Genomic DNA, 25,513 nt, shown 5'->3' with positions numbered 1-25,513 from the left:
CTATGAGCTGGTCTCACAACTCCAAAGTCTTGATCTGCTACACAATTGGTTCTCTAATCATACAAATGTCCCAAACTCATTCACTCCTCAAATAGCATTTTATGGGCAACAACAATAGCGCTTCCAGCAATCCTCCTCAAGATATCATCGCAACAAACGAAAATTCATATCAATTGGGAGAGGATTTCAAGCACAACAACCAAAAGAACGAAACCGTGCTTATTCTGCTAGCCCCACTTCGGGCTCTCAACAAAGACATCCTCCACCACCTGGTGAATGCCGTATGACCCCTGTAGAACGAGATCTTTACCATGAAGAAAAATGTCAATATTGTGGCACGATGGGACATATTGCAAAAATATGCTGGTGGCTGCCCAAAAAGCCAACTCAACATGATGACATACCACAAGCTCTTGCAGCTCTCACCTTGGACAACACCATCACTGAAACAGAGTGGACCTCAGACATAGGAGCCTCTAACCACATGATAGGTAAGCCAGGTATGTTAACTAATATTCGCAACTACTTTGGTGCAGATTCAGTTCTTATTGGTGATGGATCTTCTCTACTAATTCTTGGTATTGGAGATTCTAGCATTAAGCAAAAAAATAATACCTTACCTCTTCACGATGTCTTGCTAGTTCCTGACTTTAAAAAAAATTGCTCTCTGTAAGTCAGTTAACAACTCAGTTTACTGTTAATTGTGAATTTTCTAATGTTAACTTTTGTGTTAAGGAATGACAAACAGGACAACCGATGATCACAAGGAGGAGCAAGGGTGATCTTTATGCTTTTCCCACTTCGCCGGAGCTCTATTTTTCTCATCAATTCAAATTCGGATCAACAAACGTTTGGCATCAATGCTTAGGACATTCTTAGTTTTCTGCTTTATAGTTATTAAAAAATAAAGGATTGATTAATGTTATAGGTGCTGCAAAACCTGAACACATTTGTGATAGTTGTCAATTAGGAAAGCTTAGTAGATTACCGTTTTCCTGTTCTGAACATTCTAGTTCTGGTATTTTTGAAAAAAATTCATTGTGACTTGTGGGGACCTGCTCCTATTTTATCAATTGAAAAATTCATATATTATGCATGTTTGGTAGATGACTTTTCTAAGTATACTTGAATTATTCCCTTACAACATAAATCTAATTTTGCAAATGCTTATTTAGTCTTTGAACAGTGCGTTACTAGACAATTCAACAAACAAATCAAGATTTTTCACTCTGATAGAGGAGGAGAATTCATAAAATCCAAGCTATCATTTCATTTTCTTTCCATCGACTCCAATCATCAGGTATCATGCCCATATACTCCAGAGCAAACAGGTATGGTTGAAAGGCGACATAGGATAATACGAGAACTAGGTATAACTATGTTATTTCACAGTAGTGCCCCTTTATTTTTATGGGTAGAAGCTTTCACTACCGCTATCTACCTTTTTAATCGGTTGCCTTTGTCTGCTCTTAATTTTGAAACTCCATACTTTACACTGCATGACACTCATCCTGATTATTCTTCACTTTGTGTCTTTGGTTCTAAATATTTTCCTTACACCTGGGATACATGGCGATACAAGTTTGATTCAAAAACCATACTTTGCATCTTTGTAGGCTATAATGATAAACATAAAGGATACAAGTGTTTTCATCCCTCTAGCAAATTTTTTTATCTCCCGCCATGTGATTTTTGATGAGTTATTTTTTCCTTATAAAAGTACTCTGAATCAAAGCATTACTCCTACATCACATGTCATTAGCATATTTAATTCATGGTTACCTCCTACTGACTCCAATCCTGTGAGACCCGTATCCTAGCCCGTACCATTCCGTAGGCTTCTGCGGTCCTCCCGGTCGAATTTCGGTAACCCATAATCTATAACCAGTGTTTGCACGCTATCCTGAGTAGTATCCCATATTCCAGAGTCAGCTCGACCCGAGACTTGTACCCTTGCAATCGCGCCGTCACCGTGGTTCCGATGCCGCATCTCACACGCTGAGGCTATACCCGGGTCAAAAGATGTGAGCTCACGTTCAATTTGAAAAAACGCCGCGCATTTGCGAAACCTAAGAGAAATATCTCATCAATCACTTCACATGTCAAGTACAACACCCATCCCCAAGTACAACCACCCTCCCCTAAAGTTAACTCTCTCTCTCTCTCCACCCATCAAGTACACCCATACTCACTCACCCATCACACCCCATCACTCACCCATCCCTCTCTCTCTTACAGCCTCTCTCTCTCTCTCTCATCTCTCTCTCATTCTCCCAAACAACCCACATCTAAGCTCCATGGGAGAGAGCTAGTGTGGCCCACCTTCCTACCACCCAATACCACCATCCTAAGTCCATCTCAACCATTGAAATTGTTCCTTTGGAACTCTAGCATGCATTGGCGGAAGAAGGAAGAGGAGATCCAATGGTGGGTGTTCGTAGCATTAGATTTTTTTTATGATTTGAGGGCTCACATATGGTGGGACCCATCTTGATGTATGCATTGTATTATGGAGGAGCTCATAGTGGCAAAGTTCCTCCCATCATCACTGTTCTATCTCTCTCTCTCCTTTTTTGATGTCATGTGGCCCACCTTGATGGATGATCCACGTTATCCATTTTGTGGGCCACATCGCTGTCCAAGTGGAAACCCACCTACTGGCGTGTATGATCCAGACCGTCCAAATGATGTGGGGCCGACCATGACATGTGTGTTGTATTTACGAGCACACCACTGTCTATTACTTGGACGTGGGGTCCACATGGTGTGCGTGTTTCATTCATACCATCCACCACATGGACCCACCTGGACATGTGTGATTTATTCACACCGTCTAAGAATGTGGCAGATTCAAATATCTGATGGGCCATGCTCGTGGGGCCCACTTGAAGTTTATAAGGCCCATTGGCACGGCCCGTTGTTGTGGCCCACCTTGATGTATATAAGGCCCATTGGCGCAACCCATTGTTGTGGCCCACTTGATGTATATGAGGCCCAATTGTATGGCCCATTGATGCCGCCCACTTGATGTATATGAGGCCCATTGGTGAAGTCCATTGATGCAGCCCACTTGATGTATATGAGGCCCATTGGTGCGGCCCATTGATGCGGCCCACATGATTTATTAGGCCCATGGGATGCGGCCCGCTTTAATGTACATAAGGCCCAGGTATGAGGACCACTTGATTGTATTAGGCCCATGGGATGTGCCCGCTTTGATGTACATAAGGCCCAGGTATGAGGACCACTTGATTGTATTAGGCCCATGTGATGCGGCCTACTTGATGTGTATAGGCCCACGTAATGCGGCCCATTATGATATATTTGAGGCCCATGGGTATATGGCCCGTTATGATGTATTTTCGGCCCATTTGGTAAGGCCCACTAAGATGTAATTCCAACCCATATATTGTGGTCCATTTGATGTATATAAGGCCTATGTATTGCAGCCAATTGTGATGTATATGTGGCCCTTGAGTAAGGCCCATTGTGATATATATTAGGCCTTTGTGTGAGGTTGTGGGCCCACTATATGTTTGGCCCTACGTGAGCCACTTCTTGAGAGAAATGTTGGTTAAATGTACACATCGATGGGTAATGATGGTTAAATGTCCACATTGTAACCTTTCCTTAGGCCCTTTATTAGGCCGATTCCGATTGTTGAGGCCGATTATCGAGGTTGATTTCGATTGTCGAAGCCGATTTCGATTGGCCAATTTCGATTATCAAAGCCGATTCCAATTGTCGAGGCCGATTTTAATTATCGAGGCTGATTCCAATTGTCGAGGCCGATTTCGATTGTCGAGGCTGATTATCGAGGCCAATTTCGATTATCGAGGCCGATTTTGATTATCAAGGCTAGTTATCAATACCGATTATGAGTATGTGACAGCATAGCATCATAATATCTATACCTTGGAGCCCACCTTGTGTATATATTGGGCCTCATATGGAAGTCTAGTTTATTGCGCGATAGAGAGGGTAAGAAAGCCCACTTATTTTACTTAGACTCGGATCTGCCCCCGGTGGGGGATATTGTAACGCTCCATCACTGTGATCACATGTGGACAGGCGCACGTGGGCGGACACTGAGTGAGCTGGGCATGAGAACCTGAGCGAGCTATCAGTGATTGGCAGGCTACTGTGCACACAGTGAAGGCAGAACTTTATCTCACATCGGGAGCATCATTCGATATTGTGATGGCTATAAGTTGGATTATTTCCTTAACTATTGTGACGCGTTTTAAATCAGTGAGCCTATCTTAATATTTGGACTAGATCCGACGTCCTTCTGTGGACCCCCATCATTCGTATGCATGTTGTGATGGATGATTGATTAAAGCAGATGCTATTGGGCTGAGATGTTTATGGGATTCCTTGTAAGACGGAGTTATCCCCACATGATACGCGCAGGTTTGATATATGGCCTAGATGAGGTTTATGGTATTCATGGCTCTTCAGGATTTGCATATTGCATTGCATCATCGGCATCTGATATTTGGCTCTTTATGACTCCTCATTTGCATAGCTGATCTGTATTGCATATCTGATATTGTATGACTCATGGACTTGTCAATATTTCCGCTTACTCTAATATCGTATGATTCATAATCTTGCCAGTATTTTCAATATTGTATGATTATGGCATTGTATTGAATACTTGGCACTTACCTTGTGCACACACTTACACCACCCTCTAAGCTTTCTATAAGCTTATGCACGATAGATGCGTGCAGGTGATGTTAGGTTGCAGCAGCATTGAGCTTGGAGCGTGCAACAGTCTTCTGGAGCTTTGATTTTCGATATATGTATTTCCCTTTCAGTATTGTATTCAAATGTTTATATTAGTGGATATGTGATGATGATGTTACCTTTATGATTTGGGTAAACTTGTGATTATGCTTCTTATTAGAAGAATGTACGTTGGAAAATCTTCCTTGTGGGATCTCAGAATCGGAATCTGGCATATGGGCGCTGGGAGCCGAGAATGGGGTACTATGGAGGCTATCGACACTGGATTCGGCAATCGAAAATTTTGTGAGTTCGATTTCTGGGTTTGGGGCTTGACAAATCCTGTTGTAGAGACTCATTTGCAAACACTTACACCACCATGTTTGAGTCCTTTACCGGCAGTGCCAATATTCACTTTAGATTCACAAACTTCTGCAGGTTCTCTCTCCCCAACTGAAGATACAAGTCGGTATGGAGCCCAGCAATTCAGGTCTGAAACTGAGTCTGAGATACAGCTGCCACAACTTGAGCATCTCGAGTCTGAGATGCACAAGCAACCCACACATTCTTCACAGCCTGAGTTTGAGCCTTCTCACACAGTCTCATAGCCCCAAATTCTCCAAATTCAACAAATTCAACCTCCACAAGCACCCCTCTCACATTCCATGGTTACTCGCTCATAAAGAGAAATTGTTAAACCCAATCCAAAATATGCCTTAACTTCCTCCGCATCCTCTCATAAAATTCGATCTTCCTTAGCTCACCTTGGCTGGAAGGTTGCAATGGATGAGGAACTTGAGGCTTTTCATAAAAATTAGACTTAGCATCTTGTTCCTCGCACTTCTGACATACATGTTATTGGCTCTAAATGGGTGCTCAAGCCAAAACTCAAACCCGATGGCTCACTAGATCATCTCAAAGCTCGAGTTGTAGCAAAGGGGTATCATCAAGTTGATGGGTTGGACTACACCGAGACCTTTTCTCCAGTCATCAAACCTGGAACTATTCGCATGGTCATCACTATAGCACTTATTTAGAAATGGTCTACACGTCAACTTGATGTAAAAAATGCTTTCCTATATGGTTTAATTTTGGAAGATATATACATGGAACAACCTCCAGGAATGGCCAACCCTCAATATCCAACACATGTTTGCAAGCTTCAAAAGGCTCTCTATGTCTCAAATAAGCACCTCGTGCTTGGTTTGATCTGTTTAGTGTTTTTCTTCTTAAATATGGTTTCTTTTGCAGCCTAGCAGACCCATCCTTATTCATTTTTCATTCTAATTACGGTACATTAATTCTCCTTCTTTATGTAAATGATATACTTCTCACAGGATCCTCTACTACTCTAGTTACAACCTTCATTCAACTTCTGAGTTCAAAATTTACGATGAAGGAGTTGGGACCAGTTCATCACTTTCTTGGGATCAAGATCTCTCAAACACTTGATAGCCTCCACCTGTCCCAGTCACATTATGCCCTTACCATCCTTGAACGAGCCAGCATGGTTAACTGTAAGCCTATGAGCACACCACTTGAAGCAAAGACCAAGACCTCATTAAATGACATCTTATTGAAAGATCCAAGTTACTTTCGAGGACTTGTCAATGCTTTACAGTATCTAACACTCACACGTCCAGATCTTTCATACAGTGTTAACTATGTATCTCAATTCATGCATGCTCCTAGTATCATGCATTTAAAAATGGTTCGCCATATCTTAAGATACTTCAAGGGCACTATTGATATAGGCTTATACTTTACTAAAAAAACTATACTTGATCTATGTGCTTTCTTAGATGCAGATTGGGCGGGCTGTCCCACCACAAAGCGCTCCACCACTGGATATTGCATGTTTCTTGGAGGAAATTTCATCTCTTGGTGTGTGAAGAAATAGCATACCATCTCTCGATCCAGCACCAAAGCAGAGTATCGAGTCATGGCCAACACTGCAGCCGAACTCACGTGGATGACATTTATTCTAAAAGATCATTCCGCTTGCCTCTCCTCTAATCCTCTACTGCAACAACCTTAGTGCACTTCGTATGACAGTTAATCCAGTGTTTCATGCTCGTAGTAAACATATTGAGTTGGATTATCATTTTTGCGCGAATAAGTTGCACTTGGACTTCTCATCACTCAACACATCTCCACTAATGATCAAGTAGTAGACCTCTTCACTAAACCAATGTTAAACGCTGCTCTCAGTTACTTTTGGACCAAACTCTGCCTCCAACCCTGGCACAGTTTGAGGGAGATTATTAGCACAACCCAGACCCAGCAGCTCGGCATGATTTGTGGGAATCAGTGGAGTGATAAGGAGATCCAAAACTATCGAAGAGATTAGGATGGTTACTCCCACAACTCTGCCTATATTAGTGGAAAGACGTTGGAGGATGAAGAAGTTTCAATGACAACAGATTCAACCCAAGATGGTATTTCAACAAGATAAGGAAACTCTAACAAAAATCAAATTAGATCATATCTCGGATTCAAATCAAAACAAATCTCCTTTGGTTGTGTTTGAAATTAGTCGAGGTGCAGAGCATGTCGTTAAGAATATTGCCCCTGGATTTCATGCAATCTGTTAATATGTTTTTATGTTTAAATAGAAGTCTTCTGTATTAGTTTAAAACTATTGCCAAGTGTTCACGTTTTTCAATAATAAGAAAGCAGTTTTTTATTCAAACATCTCCATCATTTTCAATTTTTCTTCCACATGGATTAACTTAGATTAAACTAGCTAAAGTATGACACCCACTATTGCTTAGTGGTCCCAAAGTCAAATTGGTTGAACAATGGTAACATTTGATTCATGGATATTTGTTTATTGAAATTAGACCATTCAATATATATATATATATATATATATATATATATTTGACCACCCAATAAATGTCCAACGATTTAACTATTAGAGTACCAGATTACCTTTTGAAAAATTAATTTTTTATTTTATTTTATTAACAATCACGAGAATATATAGAAGTGATTGGAGATCTGTAAAGATTTAGAAAAATCCTAACAAATACGTATTTTTTTTTTAAAAAAAAGGCAGTAATCTAATCTATCTAATATACTCATTTAATCGAATAAACACAATTTTTTATTTATGATGCATCTAAAGTGAAACCCCTAATTTAGACAGTTTGTTTGAATTATATTTATACCATGTCTGTATAAGTGCCAATCTTTAGAGCCGAATATTGACGCAACCTAAGTTTGGGTCAGGTTGATCAGGTTGCTAGGGAGCTTAAGTCAGCTTAGGGTTGGAAAACATGCACCCACAAACTTGGGTAGGGTTAGGTCGGGTTCCAAATAACAACATGTATTTGGGAACGGCCGGGCTGGGTTGGTTCAAAATAGAGAAATTCGAGTTGTGTTTGGGTTATTTTGGTTGGGAGGGGTAGCATGTTGGGTCCCCTTAAAGGTCAAATTGCAGTTGGATTAACCCTCAATTAGACCCGACCCCTCCAAGTTGCACCCCTACCTGTGTCTCATCTATCACACTATACTAGAGTAATATTAAAGTTTTTCTCTTCCCACTGATCTCGGGATTTGCTCGAATATATCCTGACATATTACAATAGAATACTTGGGGACTTTAGTCCTAGAAGAAAAATGCAGCGTTTTTTAATCCACACCATTTTATAATAACCTCAACTAGTATTGAATACATTAAAAAGAATAGATTAATGACTTCATCTCACGTCATCCGTGACTTAAGCTTGAGCAGTAGCCACCCATTCTATCTGCCATATTAAAGAAGTAATTTGAGATTAACCGGCTTTAATAATTGCTAAAACCAGTCAAGACAGAAAGAAAAAAGTGATAAAAAGAACTAAATTAGAAAATTTTCTTTTAATTTTCTTAGACAAATCTCCTCGCTTCTGTCCACAGCAACTTCCTCATTCATTTTTCTCCTCCCTCATCCAGTTACTCGGTCTTAGCACAGTCTTTTAGGTTGGCCTACAACAAATCTCTCTAGGCCCACCATGTGGTTATGTGTGACATTTGCTCTCTTTAGCTGGTGCTTTTTTGAATAATGTCACTAAGCAAGACCATTTCAGAGTCACAATTCAAATAGGCTACAACACAAGAAACAGTGGAAACGCTATAGTAAGTTTATGTGTGTGGCCACCATTGTATTATATCTTTCATCAAATGTATTAATGAAGTATTACCCACTAAGATGATGAGAAAATACAAAAATCCAAATGATCCAAAAGTCAGACATGCCACACCACATGAACCTAGAAGTTTTAGGTGTAATTTTTTATTTTTCTCATGATATGGCCCATCTAAGTTTGCCATCATGCCGGCACTTTATATGTACGGTCAATATAAAGGTTCACACTTGATGGACGGAGTGGATTTTATATATACAACAAGGTGGGTTCACAGAGTGAATTTCACATATAAAACATGTTAACCTACAAAACAACTTTTATGCCCCATTTTACAAATACCCAAGTTCTGTGGTGCCCACCAGTTTTACATGTAAGATCCATTCCATTCATCAGTTTTTATCTTAATGTGAGCGGGCAAAACTAATGAAAGGAGTGGATTTCTAACCGAGGTTGTGAGAGCCCCCAATAAAGTCGTCCAATCTACATGAGTTATGTAAGGAAAGGTAAAGGTAGATTTTTATTTATGAGTGGATTTATAGTGAAGGTTGTTAGAGGCCCACGGAGCTTTCACAGTAAAGTTGTCCAATCTAGATGAGTTATTGGAAGAAGTGGGTGAGGAGATTTTATTTAAAAGAACATAAATATTATTAGAGATGATCCGGTACTCTCAAAGTAATATAAGTTATAGTGCTCCTAGTTGAATTGGGACAATTAAGATAACCGAGTCGATTGATCTGGACTGTCTATTAGGTTTAGTATGCATTTGCATGTGCTACCATGCAAATATCACACCGATTAGATGGTCTTAACTATCTGATCAATGGCCTCAAATATGAACGGTCAAGATCACTTGTATAAAAGTTTTAACCAATAGTTCAATCCGTCTATTTAATAGTTCCCATCATGGATTGATTATAATTCTAAATATTCACTTCTATTAGGCAATCCTGACCATTCCATTCATGGGTTGGAAAAAGGATGACTACAAAAAAAAAAAAAAAGAAGAAGAAGAAGAAGAAGAAGAAGAAGGCTGAATATAGGATGGATTTGGTCTTCAGATCAGCCTCATTTTTGTATGGTACCCTTTGAAATATGTTCTAGACTTAATGGACGGTTTAGATCAACATCGAGTGGTCTGTCAAATTTACTCGGTGCAACTAGGATCACCATAATGTATATGCTTTGAGCCGGCCTCTATATTGATAAAGACTCTCAGGGCGTGTTTGGTCCGTGGAGTTAAATGGTATTGAATTGTATTAGATGGGAGTAACACTGATATTGTATAATGATTGTATGTTTGGAAATACCATGGTATTCTAGCCATCCAATCTTATGTTTGGGATAAAATTTTTGTTATAGAAAAACACTGGATTAAGCAAAATCCTATTTGGTGGACCATGGAATTATAATGAACAAACAAAATTTGTAATGGATGTTGTTCACCAGTACACATATAATCAAAATGCCACGTGTAAAATGTGTATATGGATGGACAGCATGGATAAATGCATGCATCAATGTGGGGCCCACATGTATAGTGGATTTCAAAATCTATGAAAATCCCACATCGGACCAAATGTAAGTCCATAGACCAAATGCAATTCCATCCCCCCAATGTCAACCTTTTCCATCCTCCTTAAAATGTTGGATGGAATCTATATGGGCTGTTTGGAATGTTGAATTTGTGTTGATGTCATTGGATGGTGATGAGTGCACTTGAAAGTAGTGTATTTAATGTAAATTGAAATCCAATTCACTTCAAATATACCAAAAATATTTTTTGATATGATTGTACTAAAGTATACTTTAATTATCATAGCTTACTAGGGATATTCAAGAGTCAAAGTCATCTCTCTCAGCCTCTGTCTCTCAAATACAAGCCGCCCAAATATAATTTGATGATTTCAATTATTGAATTGTTTGGTTTTATTGAATTTTAATTACGGGCTGCTCAAAATAATGGGTTATTTTATTAAGATTTAGGCCTACAGAATCACACAGATCTAAATCTAGGATAGCAATCCAATGGCACCAAGCACACAAGAGAACATGCAGATTTAACGTGGAAAACCCTTGCGGGAAAAAAACCACAGTACAAAGCGACAGAATTCCACAATGAAAGCATCAATTACAAAGAGAGAGGACTTACCCGATTCGAACAACCTCGAATCTCACCCTTGTTACACCCTTTGATAACCCTAGAACCTTTTAGGAACCCTTGGAAACCTTTTAGAAAGCTTTAATATTATTTCCCATACCCTAGAAAGGCCCTAGGAACACCTACTTATAGTTTAGGCAACTTCCCTTTCGCATCCTTGAGAAACTCGACTCAAATTTCTGCAGTCCGCATCAGATCCGGAAACGAATCTGCGTAACTACGACTGGTCGAGCAGACTGCACGACCAGTCGAGGGACCCCTACAACCGGTCTAGCGGCCCAAACACCAAAAAATTGAGCTCACTGGACTTTGAGTCGAGCAGCTCCCACGACCAGTCGTGGCTAACCCACGACCAGTCAAGCAACACCAAAAGTAAGATTTAAGGCATCTGACAACATATTCTAATTCACATCGTTTCTATGGGTACCGACAATATATTATCAATTCATATCAAATGGAAGTTACCAAACGGCTCCTTGCAGGGGAGGATGCCAACGTTGACTGTTTTCCCTTGGACATGGACGGTCTCCCTAATACTTGAAAATTCACAAGTCTTAAATAATCCAATTTTAGATTATTTTTTTTTTACCGGGCATTCGGGATTTACACGCCTCATAATATAAACAGTTCGGGTCTCTCAAAAGTACCCCATGCATGGGATAAAGTCCTCCGAGGTATCCTATTGCAATACATTAGGATGGGGTGGATTGGGTACTACATGACTGGGACCTATGGTCCTGTAAGAGTTGTTCATCTATTTTGAAATATTATTTAAGGGTATGAGCCTAAAAATGAGGCATATTGAAAGCTCAAATGGACCACACCAAGCTGATATTTATGTTTTCCGTTCATACAAGTTTATGTGACCTTGTGAATAAGTTGGATGGCAAATAAACATCACAGTGGACCCTAGGAAGTTTTCAATAGTAGAAACTCAATCGAGCCTTTAATCTACCTCATTTTTGAGCTCATAGTATAAAATGATCAAACATATAAAGCACAGTAGGCCTCATAATCTCATGATAGGACCATCCTCCCTATCTAGGTCCTGGTGGGGTAGTACGCAATCCATTGCCTAACGGTTATTCCAGTAAACCTCACAATGTACTTAATCATGAGGTGGACGCTTGAGGTGACGCGGTTGTGGAGGAGCCCCGTACATATGAGAATAAGGATTTCTGGCCATGAATTCACTTTTTCATTTTTTGGATGATGAAATGACCATTTGCCACATCTACCCCTGGTATGATAGGCTCTTGCCTTGGGAAGCAAAAGGTCTTTTTCAAAATAGACGCGGGCCCACCTAAAATTGAAATTCGGCCCACCTCATGGTTGATTTGATCTATTCATTTTAATCGGATTGTCGTGAACCCACAGAAGAGTGTTCTCAGTGTTTTTTAAAGGATTTCACGGCCTACAACTACACTAACTTTGTGCGTTAATACTGAACTTTTTCCTTCGATGTAGTCTATCTATGATGAGATTTGACCTCAATCTTGAGTCAGTGATAAAAAATTAAAACTCCTTACTTATGAATAGGTTGGATTTGCCTCAAGACAACCCAATGGGCCCCACGTTAAATGTGGATGGGTTTAAAATGTGGGACCATTTCGTATGAGGGTCATTTGATCGTTTCCTTTTTCCTTAATTTTTCACTATGAATTGCCAATATTTTCAGTGTGGATCGTTGACATTCAGTGTAGATAGTCGATATTCTTTATGGACCGTTGATATTAAGAGTGAACTGCTAATATTAAGAGCGAACCACTTATATTGCCACAGTGAATATTTGTGATCACAGTGGACATATCAATGATCCACAATGAATATCAACAATCCGCTTTTAATGTCTGTGGTCCACAATGAATATTGACGATTTACACTAAATATCGGGGATTCATAGTGAATATGGGTAATTCACAGTAAATATCGATAATCCACCATACAACATTCGTTCATTACAATATACTTCCATCCCAACATTCTTTGATTACAAAAATTTATCCATTACAAAAGTCATCAATTACAACATTAATCTATTTCAACATTCATTATATTCATCCATTACAATATTATTTCCTTAAAAATTTATCTATTAGAACATCATTCCATTATAAAAATTCACCCATTAAAGCAGAAGGAAACAGCTAAATGTTCTTCGTATGGTAAGGGCCTCTCGTTTTGAACTCATCTACATCTTATATGAGGTCTCCCGAGTCGCTGTAAAGCAAATCCAACCCATCAACATGTAAGGGATTTTAATTTCATGTAAACGATTTAAGTTTGAGGGTAAAAATCATCACAGATGAACCACATCAAAAGAAACAGTTCAGAATTAATGCATTAAATTAGTGTAGTAATGGGCTACAGAAAACTGAATAATTAGTCTATTGATTCACGACTTTTTGATTAACATGAACGGATCAAATCAATCAAAAGTTGGGCCAATTTTGAGTTTTGGGTGGAGCCTACATACCCTTTCAAATGGACCTTTCATTTCCCCACACGAGAGCGTGAAGTTCAAGAGACGGTTGTGGTAGAGAAACATTTTTATCATCCAAAAATTAAAAAGCCAAGGATTCGGGAGTATAATTCTGTATTCTTGTCCATGAAAGCTCTTACCACGACCATGTCACCATACAGCCATGCACACTATAAACCCAACCCAATAACACCCGGTGGGGATTATGTACTACCTCCACTGTCCCCAGATGGTAGAGGCTTCAACGGCCACCATCTATATCGTCCATCTGATTTTCCATTTCATTTTAGATTTTCAGCTCAAAATTAAGACAATCCAAGGCTCTAGTGGACCACACCACAAGATGCAGTTGTGCCAAGGATGCGCACCATTGAAACTTTCTTAGGGCCACCATGTTGTTTATTTGCCATCCAACTTGTTGATATGGTCATATACACATGGATGAAGTGAGAAACTCATCCAAAACTTCTATGCCCCCAGTAAATTTTCAACGGTATGAATTTTATCACCGTTGTGTGATCCACTTGGGCCTTTGATCTTAATTATTTTTGGGCTTATAATCTAAAATAATTTTAAAAAATGGATGGACGGTGTGGATGGAATCTATGCATCATGGTGGTCCCCTAGAGCTCAGCCTGTCCCGAGCTCCAACATACATACGGGGAAGAACCTAAGGGCCCGTTTGGATGGGTGGATTGAAAGGGATTGCTTTGGCTTTGGATGGATTGCACACATCCCAAGGCTCTTTAAGAGTTGTCAGTGGATTGTCCCTAATCCCATTGGCTTTCTTGATCCCATGCCCATTATCTGTGCGTGTTTGGATGGACAGGATAATCCCTGGATGGCAACAACCTATCCTGTTTGGACAGGCATGGGATTAGGCTTCAATCCCTGGACGGCTCCCGTATCCCCATCGCCGAGACCGCGTCCCTCAGCCTCCACCGCGATTGCATCGACAAGGAGTCCTCGAAGGTCACCTACGTCAGCACCGACAACGTCCGTGTAACTGGGGCCATCGATTTCAAGGTGTTCGAGAAAGAGGATCTAATCCTCTGCGGGTCGCTCAAGAGGATGGAGCCCTCGTGGAAGAACGGTGGTGTCGGGTTTAATCAGCACCATCATCAGGCCCTCCATTCTGCCAGCCTAAGCTCGGGATTTCCTCGCCCTCCATTGAGGTGTATGTCGCTGGTTGCTGCTCTAGATTCCCCCTGATTCTGACGAAGACGATTCATCTGAGTCCAAGGCGGAAGCCTCTGAGGCAAACGACTCTCGACTCTATATCGGAGGATGAAGAAACGGGAAGAGAGTATAGGAGCAATCTAGAGAGAGAGAGCACTGTGTCGAATCCAGTAAGAGAAATCCAATCCGGCTGCCGAATCCAGCTGGATCGCTGGTGAATCCCATCGGCCTTTAATCCCTTGCCAGTCCAAACACCTCAACGACCATACTCAGCTTCGTTTTCTGTGCACTCCAACCCAATGCAACGTACTCCACCCTAATACTCCCGTCCAAACGGGCCCTAATAGGCATCCCTCACTACCGGAAACGAATTGGATACTCCCCCTGCCACTAGCCCTGTGGCTATGGTTGGTGCTCTGTGGCCCCCACCATGATGTGTGTGTTTCATCCATTCCGTTCATCCAGTTTTACATATCATTTTAGGGCTTGGTCCTAGAAATTAGAGGTATATAAATCTCAGGTGGAACACACCACATGAAAACAATAGTGATTGGATATCCACCATTAAAATCCTCCTAAGGCCCATTGTACTGTTTATTTGACATCCAATCTGTTGATCAAGTCATACAGGCCCAGATGAAGGGAAACAACAAAAATCAACTTGATCCAAAACTTCTATGGCCCCCAAAATGTTTTTAATGGTTGAATCTCATTCAATATTGTTTCCTGTAATGTGGTCCATTAGCGATTGGCATATAATAATTTTTGGTCTCATATAGTAAAATCATCTATAAAAATAGATGGACGGCATGGATGAAACACATACATCATGGTGGGTCCCACAGAGCACCGACCACCAGCCATTGGCTGGTGTCGGGGGAGTAGCCAATCCGTTTCCCTCACTGCCAAGGTATGTCATATATGTTTCACGTACTAAAAATTAAAAATAATACACATCAATTAATCCTATTTATCACTTTTCTTTTATTTACTTGTAGGACAAGACTATTAGTTTTCTTTGTTTCTACGGTCGCCTTGGAGGCCACTAATCAGAAAGTTGAAATCATAGAAAATATTTTTTACTTTTAACCATCTTCCATCTGCACTTATGCAACTAGATGGACGGTATAAGATGGTCAACCAACCGTCCACATGTACTATGGAGAGATGGATGTACCACTCCCAGTTCTACATTCTAGCGTATCATCTCTCCGTCATACGACGCCGTCGGTAGTACTACGGGACCCACCATAAGAATTATGTGATACTCGACCTCAGGATATTCACCGTACACTTGTGTATTCGCTCTGTACACGTGGCCATGTTTCGGTCACTCAGACGGACGCGGATTCCCTGCGACGGCCTTTCACAGAACTTCATGCGACCGGGATGTTAGGTGGGACCCACCGTGATGTTTACGGGAAATCCACTACGCCCATTAGTTTTGAAAGATCATTTTTAGGTGATGGCCCCAAAAATGATATAAATGCAAAACTCAAGTGATCCGTGCATCAGGTAAACTTGTATAATTAAATTCCTACGGTTGAAAATTTTATTGGGTCCACTGTTTTTTATATACCATCCATAACATTCATAAAGTAATTCTCACTAAGATAAACTGAAAACATAAAAATTATCCTCCCTGGCCCATGCGTATTCCAACAGTGGACATTTAATTCTCTACGGTGTGCCCAGGATTTCCGTAATTTCTTGATCCATACTTGCGCATGATCTTAAAAAGCTGACAATCATGAAAGTACCTGTGAAAACTATAAACATGGCGGTGGCCCCACGTAACTTACGGTGTCATGTCAGAAAGTTTCCGTGAAAGCTTTCCACGGGAATTTCCTGCGATGGGATGTTAGGTAAGGTCACCGTGATGTTTATGGGAAATCCATCACGCCCGTTAGTTTTGCAAAATTATTTTACGCTATGGGCGAAATAATCCAAAACACAGGCGAGCCCTACATTAGGTAAACGTGCGTGGGTAAATTCATATAATTAAAGGTTTATTTAGCTAAGTGCATTAGGTGAGATTAAAGTGGATAGAATTATAAAAGTAATAATAAATGCACATGTTAAGTATTGTTCCTGATTTAGGTATGTCTCATATTTTTCAATACTACGTTTGAAATGTATGTAATTAAAAGTAAATTTTGAGATTTCTTTTCAAATTACACTTGAAAAAAGATAAAAATCATCATTTATGGGATTTAAAAATTCCACCCCACACCTTTTAACACAAGACTCATTTTTCAAAGCCTATAAGATTAATTTTAATCTCATCCCACACTTCTTCCAAACATGTCATTTCCAATATCAAGGTGGGATTATCAATACAATCTCATTTAATACAACTTAATACTACTAGCTAAACAAGCCCTAAAACTTTCCCAAGTTCATTGTCTTTTTTATATACCATCCGTACAATTCATAAAATAATTCACCTAAAACATAAAAATTATCCTAATTCAAATCTTCTGTGGCCCCATGCATGCTTCAATGTGGACATTCAATCCTCTATTGTGCACCCACATGAGATTTGAATTTCCATAATTTCTTAATCCATGTTTTAACATTATCTTAAAAAGCTGATATACGTAGTGGATTTCCTATAAACATCATGGTGGGCCCCACATAACTACCAGTGTCACCTCAAAAAGTTCCCGCAAAAGCCTATCACAGGAATTTCCTGCCAAGGGAAATTAGGTGGGGCCACGGAAATCCACCACGCCCATCAGTTTTGGGAAATCATTTTACGTGGTGGGGCCAAAAATAATATAAACATAAAACTCAAGCGAGCCCCGCATCAGGTAAACTTGTGGGGGTAAATTCATGAACTTAAAACTTTCTCAAGTCCTTTTTATACGATCCATATATAAAATAATTCACGGAAAACATAAAAATTATCTCTATTCAAATCTTTTGTGGCCACGCATGTTTCCACTGCGGGCATTCAATCTTGTGGTGTGGCCCATATGACATTTGGATTTCCACAGACCAAGTATCTGAAGTACTTAACCATGGGCCACACCGTGGATGGATCATGCCTTAAAACTATCTTTTATATCTAACTATTCAATTTGTGGCTTTCATGGATTGCAGACATACGATTAATTAGATAAATGCAGCAATGGTCCATTTTCAAATAATAATAATAATAATAATAAACCCTAAGATCAATGGATAGATTCTTCGAATGTGGTAGAATTTTGTAACATTGTCCGTCAATGGTGGGTCACAACAGATCAATGGTCTAGATCACTGAATCACGGTCCCACTTGTACAAGTTCAATACCCCAGTACCACGTCCGACTGTGCATGTCCGTTTAAGCATGCAACTCTTTTGCATGGGGAAACGGATTGGCTACTCTCCCTGCCACCAGCCAATGGCTAGTGGTCGGCGCTCCGTGGGCCCCAACATGATGTATGTTTTCATCCATGCCGTCCATATATTTTTATAGATAATTTTATGGAATGAAAGAAAAAAATGAGATATATATAAATCTCAAGTGGACCACATTACAGGAAACAGTGTTGAATGAACGTCAACCATTAAAAACGTTTTGGGGGCCATGAAAGTTTTGGATCAAGCTGATATTTATTTTTTCGCTTCATCTGGGTCTTTATGACCTAATCAACAGATTGGATGTCAAATAAAAAGTACAGTGGGCCTTATGAGGATTTTAATGGTGGATATCCAATCATTATCTTTTTTCCTATGGTGTCGTCCACCTAAGATTTATATCCATAAATTTTTTTTCCCAATACCTAAAATGATCTGTAAAAAAGGATGAACGGAATGGATGAAACACATACATCACGGTAGGGCCCACAGATCACCGTCCATCAGCCACGGGGCTGGTGTCAGGGGGAGTAGCCAATCCGTCTCCTTTGCATGGAGCCTTTCCACAAAGATTGGAATGGTCATAAGCACGGTCCCAATCACCAAAGCATCAAGGAAAAAGTTTGCCTTTTGGACGATTCTTAACCGTCTAAATTGCTTTTTGGACGATTCTTAACCGTCTGTGTACAATGCTTATGTCTCAGTACGTAAGACGTTTGTTAATTGCAGGCCCACGTGTAAGGCAGTCTCTCTACACGCCACTACATGTGCCCACGTGGAAAACGGGTGTTGCATCCAAGCCTTCCATGAGGTGGGCCCCTTCCTATACATATCCTGGCACGAAAAATCAGGCTGGTTTGCGTACTAGATTGGCAATAGTTTAGGAAACAAACGTACGGCGTACAAAACTCAGAAGGGTTCTTTTGGCCGTCCATTTGTTTTATAATTGTGGCCCACCTGATGCACCAGATCTATTATTATTACAGGGCTCTACATCTGGGACCTCCTAATGGACGGCTCGGATCTTGCACCCATGTGCCATATTTGCAGCATCCAGTGTCGCTTAGGTTAGCTGCTTTAGTTAGGACTTATGCGTGTGCAGTTTAACGGAAAAGTCTACTCACAAAAAAAGCATTGGTGGTATTGGTATTACACGAAATTTTCATATCCAATTTCCAATTTTTTCAAGTAAGATCTCAATTTTCAGTAATCCAAACCGTTGATATGATGGGACCCACTTTGGATGGTCTACTCACAAAAAAGTGGGATTCAAAGATCACATCCATAGAATCCTTGGCTTTTTCTAGTTGAGTGTTGTCAACCACACCTCCATTCTATTTTGAAAGAATCAAAGGACTTGCCTGTGCATTGAGGAAGCTCTTCTTCAAGGTTAGGGTTCATTTTGGGAGATGGATGAGACACACATTGAGGCAAGCACCCAAAACATCGTGCGAAGGAGAATGCTTTATTATCTCGCATTTCGTTGATTTTCACGAGCTTTTGTCGACCCCCTGTAAAAATAGATGGTTGTGATTTGTCCATTCGAGACCGCATCTGTCTTTTCATATTTCATGTGTACACATGCTAACCCCATCTTAAGAAAGGAAAAACGAATTTTCAAATAAGAAAAAGAAAACTCTGTCAAATCTGGAGCCTATGGCTGAAATTCAGGAGGGTTCAACCCGACCCGACAATGGGTTGGGCTGGAGCAGGATGTATCGGGTTCTCTCTCAGGCTTGACCTATACAAATACCAACTACCCAACCCGGCCCGACCGATAATATATAAGTTATAAATTATAATTGAGTGTAGATCATCTATACGGAAGGTACAGGAAATTTCACGGTCGGGTTTTATTGGCCCACATCATTTATGATGACTCAAGCTAACAAGATATGCCGGATTTCTTTCTCCCAAATAGGTTGTGTGCTACATAACACAACTTTTAAAGAAGTAGTTGCCGCATATTTTAACCCATTTGTTTAGAAAAATGAAATTTTACAGTAAATAACTACGTATATAATTAATAAAATTATAGCTATAAAATATAAGACAACTATTGAAAATATAATAAACTAATGTAATAACGATAATATTAGCAAGTATCCCCGACCAACCTAGTCGAGCCCGCTTGGGTTGAGTTAGATTTGAGGTATAGAAACCTTGGGTTGGGCTAGGGTTGAGCACCAGCCTTGACCCAACCCGACTTTCAGCCCTATTGGAGCCCACCCTTATGAGAGAATGACATCCTACCTATACAAGCTCACCATGAAAATGAAATGACCTTAAAGCTAGACATGTCCAATTAGGCCACATCATATAAAAAGATTACAACTGCCTAGAAACCTTTAAATTTACATTAACATCCACCCAATAATTATAAGGGCCCACTCTTTAGGTGACACTTTGGACGGTTTAGATATCATACATACAAAGCAGTGGGGCCAGCATGCATCCAATTGCATAAGCTTATCATCTACAATTAAATAGTCATGGTAGAAACATACCCACATAGATAATAGCAAAACTTCAAAAAAAACAATGATGAAGAAATAAAAGTCGATTAAAAAAAAAAAAGTCCAAGGATGTTCACATTTGTTAATATAAAAAGCCTCAAAAATTAACAGATTTTACTCTTGATAGAATGATGGTTGCTATGTAGTAGTGTCAAAGAAAGAAATTGAACACAGGTCGCTAGAAAAGTCCTTAGAATTTAAATGGCCCACACCGATGTGTACTCGACATGCTCTGTTATGGTTTATATTTCTATAATGTCTGTGAATATTAGAAATTACAAAAGGAAAACCATTAAAATTGCTTAGGACAAACTCACCTCATTTTCATCAATGTAGTCTTTGAAAGGAGTTGAAGCTCTTGAGGGAATTCATTTTTCTTATAAAGTTGATTTAGAGCTCTTTCTTACCCAATGGGGGACAAACAAATGGGCTAAAAAATACTTATATTTGTTTTGAAATCGTTATATACATAATAGCATTTAGCTTTAGCTATGAGAAAACTGTTTAAGATTTGAAAAAAATCACTTGAGTTTTTACCAATAATAGAGATCTTTCTTGGAATGCACAACCCAAATAACTTCATTTATGATCTTTGGAAATTCTACTGAGAAAAGTAAGTGTTTCTCTTATACAACGGAGGATGGAAGAAAACTATAACGAAACGATCAGATCGATCAGGTTCAAGGCTCGACTAGAATAGTCAATTTCTCAAAACAGATTTGCTGTCTTTTTTTTAAAAATTTCAGCAAGTGCAGATGAAGGAAATGTGTAAATTGTCTTCAGGATACAATGAACTCTCAATCCAATTTTCAACACGAAAATTTGCACATTTAATTGTTAAATAGATCTCTAGTTTTGACACTGATATGCTTTAAGACATTCAGAAAATATTTAGCAAAAGATTAGATCGAGGGTGATTGCACGGAAGATGATATAATATCAAGGATTAAGAGTGTCATCTTCTGGATTATAGTATCCAGGATTTATATCAATTGAAAGATTATAGATTTCTTCTTAAAGAGGTGCTAAAGTGCTTCTTCATAAAATCCATATCCATTCACAGCAAATAATTGCTTTTTCATGAAAGGACATGACTCTTTGTCCTATAACAGTTATTTCTGTACCCATTCAGACAGGAGCAGTTATCTAACAGGAAAAACTGAATCCACATAAGCAACACATGGCATAGGTGCCACATATACAATCATGTCTCAATTAATAAAAAGGTAATAAAACATTAGGGTATTATGACCCATAAAATTTAAACCAAGTGCCAAAAAGACTAAGGCTCTCTTAGCTCCTTGCAACGATGCGCACGTGCGAAGTACTAAGTGTGGCTAATAAAGCGCCAAAAAGCGCCCAAGCAACCATACAGCCCACGCCGCGCGCGTCCGCATTCGCACCGTCCTTGAGGAGATTTGAACCCTGGTTGCATAAGTAAAAACTACTTCTGTTACCGACTAACTATACACACTATTTATGGAAAGTTTAAATAATTAATATATTTACTTACTTTCTAAAAATAACTTTTATTTTTGAAATTTATTTATTTTTATTCTAAAAAACACAACAAGTACAAATTATAAATTACAAATTATTTTTCTCCACTCTTAAAAATGTTCATAAGCTAAAGACAACTCAGTTGAAATCCAACTAAAATATAGAATTATATTGCAGACAAGAACTTCTGCTCATCATATAAGAATATAAGTACCCTCTTATAATTAAACCCATGTCCAGAGGAGATTACACCCATACTTCTTCACACACTAAAGGGTGTGTTTGGATGCACTAGTGATTTGAATTGCAATCACCCATCTAATAATGTGAGAATAACCCAATTTTAGTTTCATTTCTTCACATTCATTATCAGGGTCTAGTCTTCAAATGCAATTACATTTCTATCAACTCCAACTTGAAATAAGTGCAATTTATGGGCTACTTCATCACTACTGATGCTAGGAAATATCATTGAACTTTTGTCATTTCCTTTTGATTAAACAGAATGTTTGTAATTGGATACTTAGGCATCCGAACACGGCTTAACCCACATTCCTCATACTTTGAAAGGAAAAGAATCATGTCATAGAAAACTGCTTGAAGCTTTAAAAGAAAGAAAGGAAAAAAAGAAGAAGAAGAAGAAGAAGAAGAAAGCAATACCTGGATAGTCCAGAGTCACCTCCATGAATGGAGAGAGAGAGAGAGAGAGAGAGAGAGAGAGAGAGAGAGAGAGAGAGAGAGAGAGAGAGAGAGAGAGAGGTTTTGTAGAAGTTTCCATGTCCTTGGTTTACTTAATGTAGTTAGAATAAGAACAAAAACAGGTACAGATTTTTCTCTTCCTCTGCTCTTTCTTTTCTTGTTGTCCACCCATGAAAAAAAATCACCCCATAAGATAGGTAGTTTTCTAGCTTTATAGTTGATATGATGGGTCCCACTACAGATGGCTCATGGACCAAAAATCTCATGAGCAGAAAAATACTAAAATCATGATCCTAGAAAGAAACACAGCAATGATCCACCTTCAACCGAAAAATGTCCAAAGATTCAATTGATTGGTATTCTCATATTAAGATATTTTAATTGCATACAAGTCCATCATGAGGCCCATCATATCAACGGATTGGATCACTTAACCATAGGCCACACTTGCATATAAACTTAAAAATACCTAACAGTGTGATCCTCCTGTATGAGAACTAAAATACTCTTCTAAAGAAACTATTTCTTTTTTTCTTTTTCTTTTTTTCTTGAGGAAATAATAATAAGAAACAAGGGAGGTTTGCTGAATCTACATATATTGTAGCCTACCTAAGGTATGAAATTGCCTGATTTTCAAGCCAAAAGATTAAAAAAGTGAACCCCACCTGATGGAAAGATCTAATACACACGTGTTGCATTTTGGCAGGCCTTCCAGCATGTGGATTGGCATGGCAACCACAAGCATGTGCCAGCAAAAAGGATAATAAACCACATCTCCAGGAACTGAATATTCACCTCTCGTGACACTCATCATTGCTAAAACAGAGGCGAAAAGGATAGGTCTCTTGTTATTTACTTACAAAAGAAAAAAAAACAAATTCATGCAACTTGTGGTGAAAGATTCATATGGACAAGGGTATTTTATCAATGGAGTTATTTGATACTCTGGCAGAGTCCTTGATACACAGGTGCTCAGAAATTGTACACATCGACTCAAGCTTAGCTGACTAATTTGTGGGACCCCCTGTCACCTAAGTCTTTGTCCCAAAATTATATTGATTGATCAGTCCTAAACTCTTTAAGTCATGGACACTTGTTGAAATGGGACCATTGGATGTCTTCATTTTTAACTGTCCTATAAAGGTCCACTAATCCAATAGTAAGATAATCAAGTAACCATGATTTTTTTTCTCATGTTACATCTAAATTGAAAATCATAATTTGGACAGTTTGGTTTGAATTAATTATATACGCATGTGCAAATGGTAAGCAATTTCTTAGTATATGCTTATGATCCATCACACTTTGCCAGAGTATTAAAGATTTTCTCTTTTGTCAGACAAGTGAGGATACTGTAAGTTATAAGTGCTCTTAGTTGCATTGGGTCATTTGGGAACTCCGATTTAAAGGTCGACCGTGCAAAAATCACACTGATCGGATGATCCAATCCATCCATAATTTGACCTTTTTATCTTTTATAGCCATATTTTTCTAAGCCATTGATGGAATGGTTAGGATCACCTAACAAAAGCGATATTTTACAATAGTAAGCAATCCATGATGGATATTGCCAACCCTAGAACGGGACCTGCCGAATTGATGGGTTACACCACGGTTGATAATGCAATGGATGTGTGGCCTAGATCCACTCATTCATCTAGTGAATTCTCGTGCATGTGTTGCATGGCTCAAAAATTAGCAGTCCAACAAAAGAGTGGGCTACACATGTATAGGAGGATGGCTTAAAATTTTTGACAATGGTCCACGTACAAGGTACAGATGGCCAAGTTGATGGCCCAAATGGAGTGTTTTACAAGTCATAGAGCAATCAAGTAGGACCCACTTGATGGATGACCGTGATTTCTCACACAAGTGCCACGGTGGCACTTTTATAGAGAGACCTTAGTGTTAACGTAATGAGCTCCGTGCACTAGGCCTCTTAGGTGAAAGCACACCTAAGGGAAGGATCATTCATCACTTGGGAGAGGAACATGGTGTGGTTTGTCAAGTGGACCACATTTAATGAGAAAAATGGAGGGCTAGGAAAAGGACTGTTAATTGATCTATATTCAATGGACAAATGGGCCAGGAAATGTCTATCGGCATTTTGGAAAAACTCAGGTCGACGAGTATCAGCCCATGTTTTCACTCAGTGGACGGCCATGAGCGTATGAGAAATGGTTAGGGTGGTTTTTTTTTTTCTTTTTTAACACACACTCACTTACAATATAGTAGGATTTCACCACAACGGGGGTACTCGAACCATGACCTCGTGTTGAAAAAAGAGCTGTACACGAGTCGAGTTAGCTCAGTCGGCTGGCTCAACTTGGCTTGGAAAAGCTCGACTTGCCTTGGCTTGAAATTGGATTCGAATTGAGTCGGGCTGGTTTTTGGAGCTCGGATCAAACCTCAACTCGAATCTACTCAGATCGAATCAGCTCGGTGACTCGGTTATTTTGATACTGATGTTGCTCGCCAAATGTTTGATGAAATGACTCAATGAAGTGTGACTACCCTCGTATATTGATTTTGATGTTGCTCACCGAGTGTTTGAAGAAATACTTGTAAAGTGTTGTTATGGTTTTGCATTTTGTGAGAAAATGAAGATACATTCTACATGTTTGAGAAAATGTCACACAGACCCGAACTCAGCTTGAATTGGCCCGAGCTACTGACTGAACTGAGCCGAGCTGGCCAGACAGGCTCGAGGACCAAGCCGAGCCAAGTTCGAGCTGGGTTAGACACTGGCCGAGTTGAGCTGAACTATGC

At 39.4% G+C, this 25,513-nt stretch overlaps 1 pseudogene; it reads left to right on the top strand.

The window, feature by feature from the left end:
• Nucleotides 1-340: 340 nt before the first annotated feature.
• LOC131224899 (uncharacterized protein At1g01500-like) lies at nt 341-14,901 on the top strand (annotated as a pseudogene).
• The last annotated feature ends 10,612 nt before the right edge of the window (nt 14,902-25,513 follow it).

Source organism: Magnolia sinica, chromosome 14 (genome assembly GCF_029962835.1).
Source record: "Magnolia sinica isolate HGM2019 chromosome 14, MsV1, whole genome shotgun sequence".
Taxonomy (NCBI): Eukaryota; Viridiplantae; Streptophyta; class Magnoliopsida; order Magnoliales; family Magnoliaceae; genus Magnolia; species Magnolia sinica.
The sequence above is the reverse complement of the archived record's forward strand: the minus strand, read 5'-3'. Positions and strand labels throughout refer to the sequence as shown.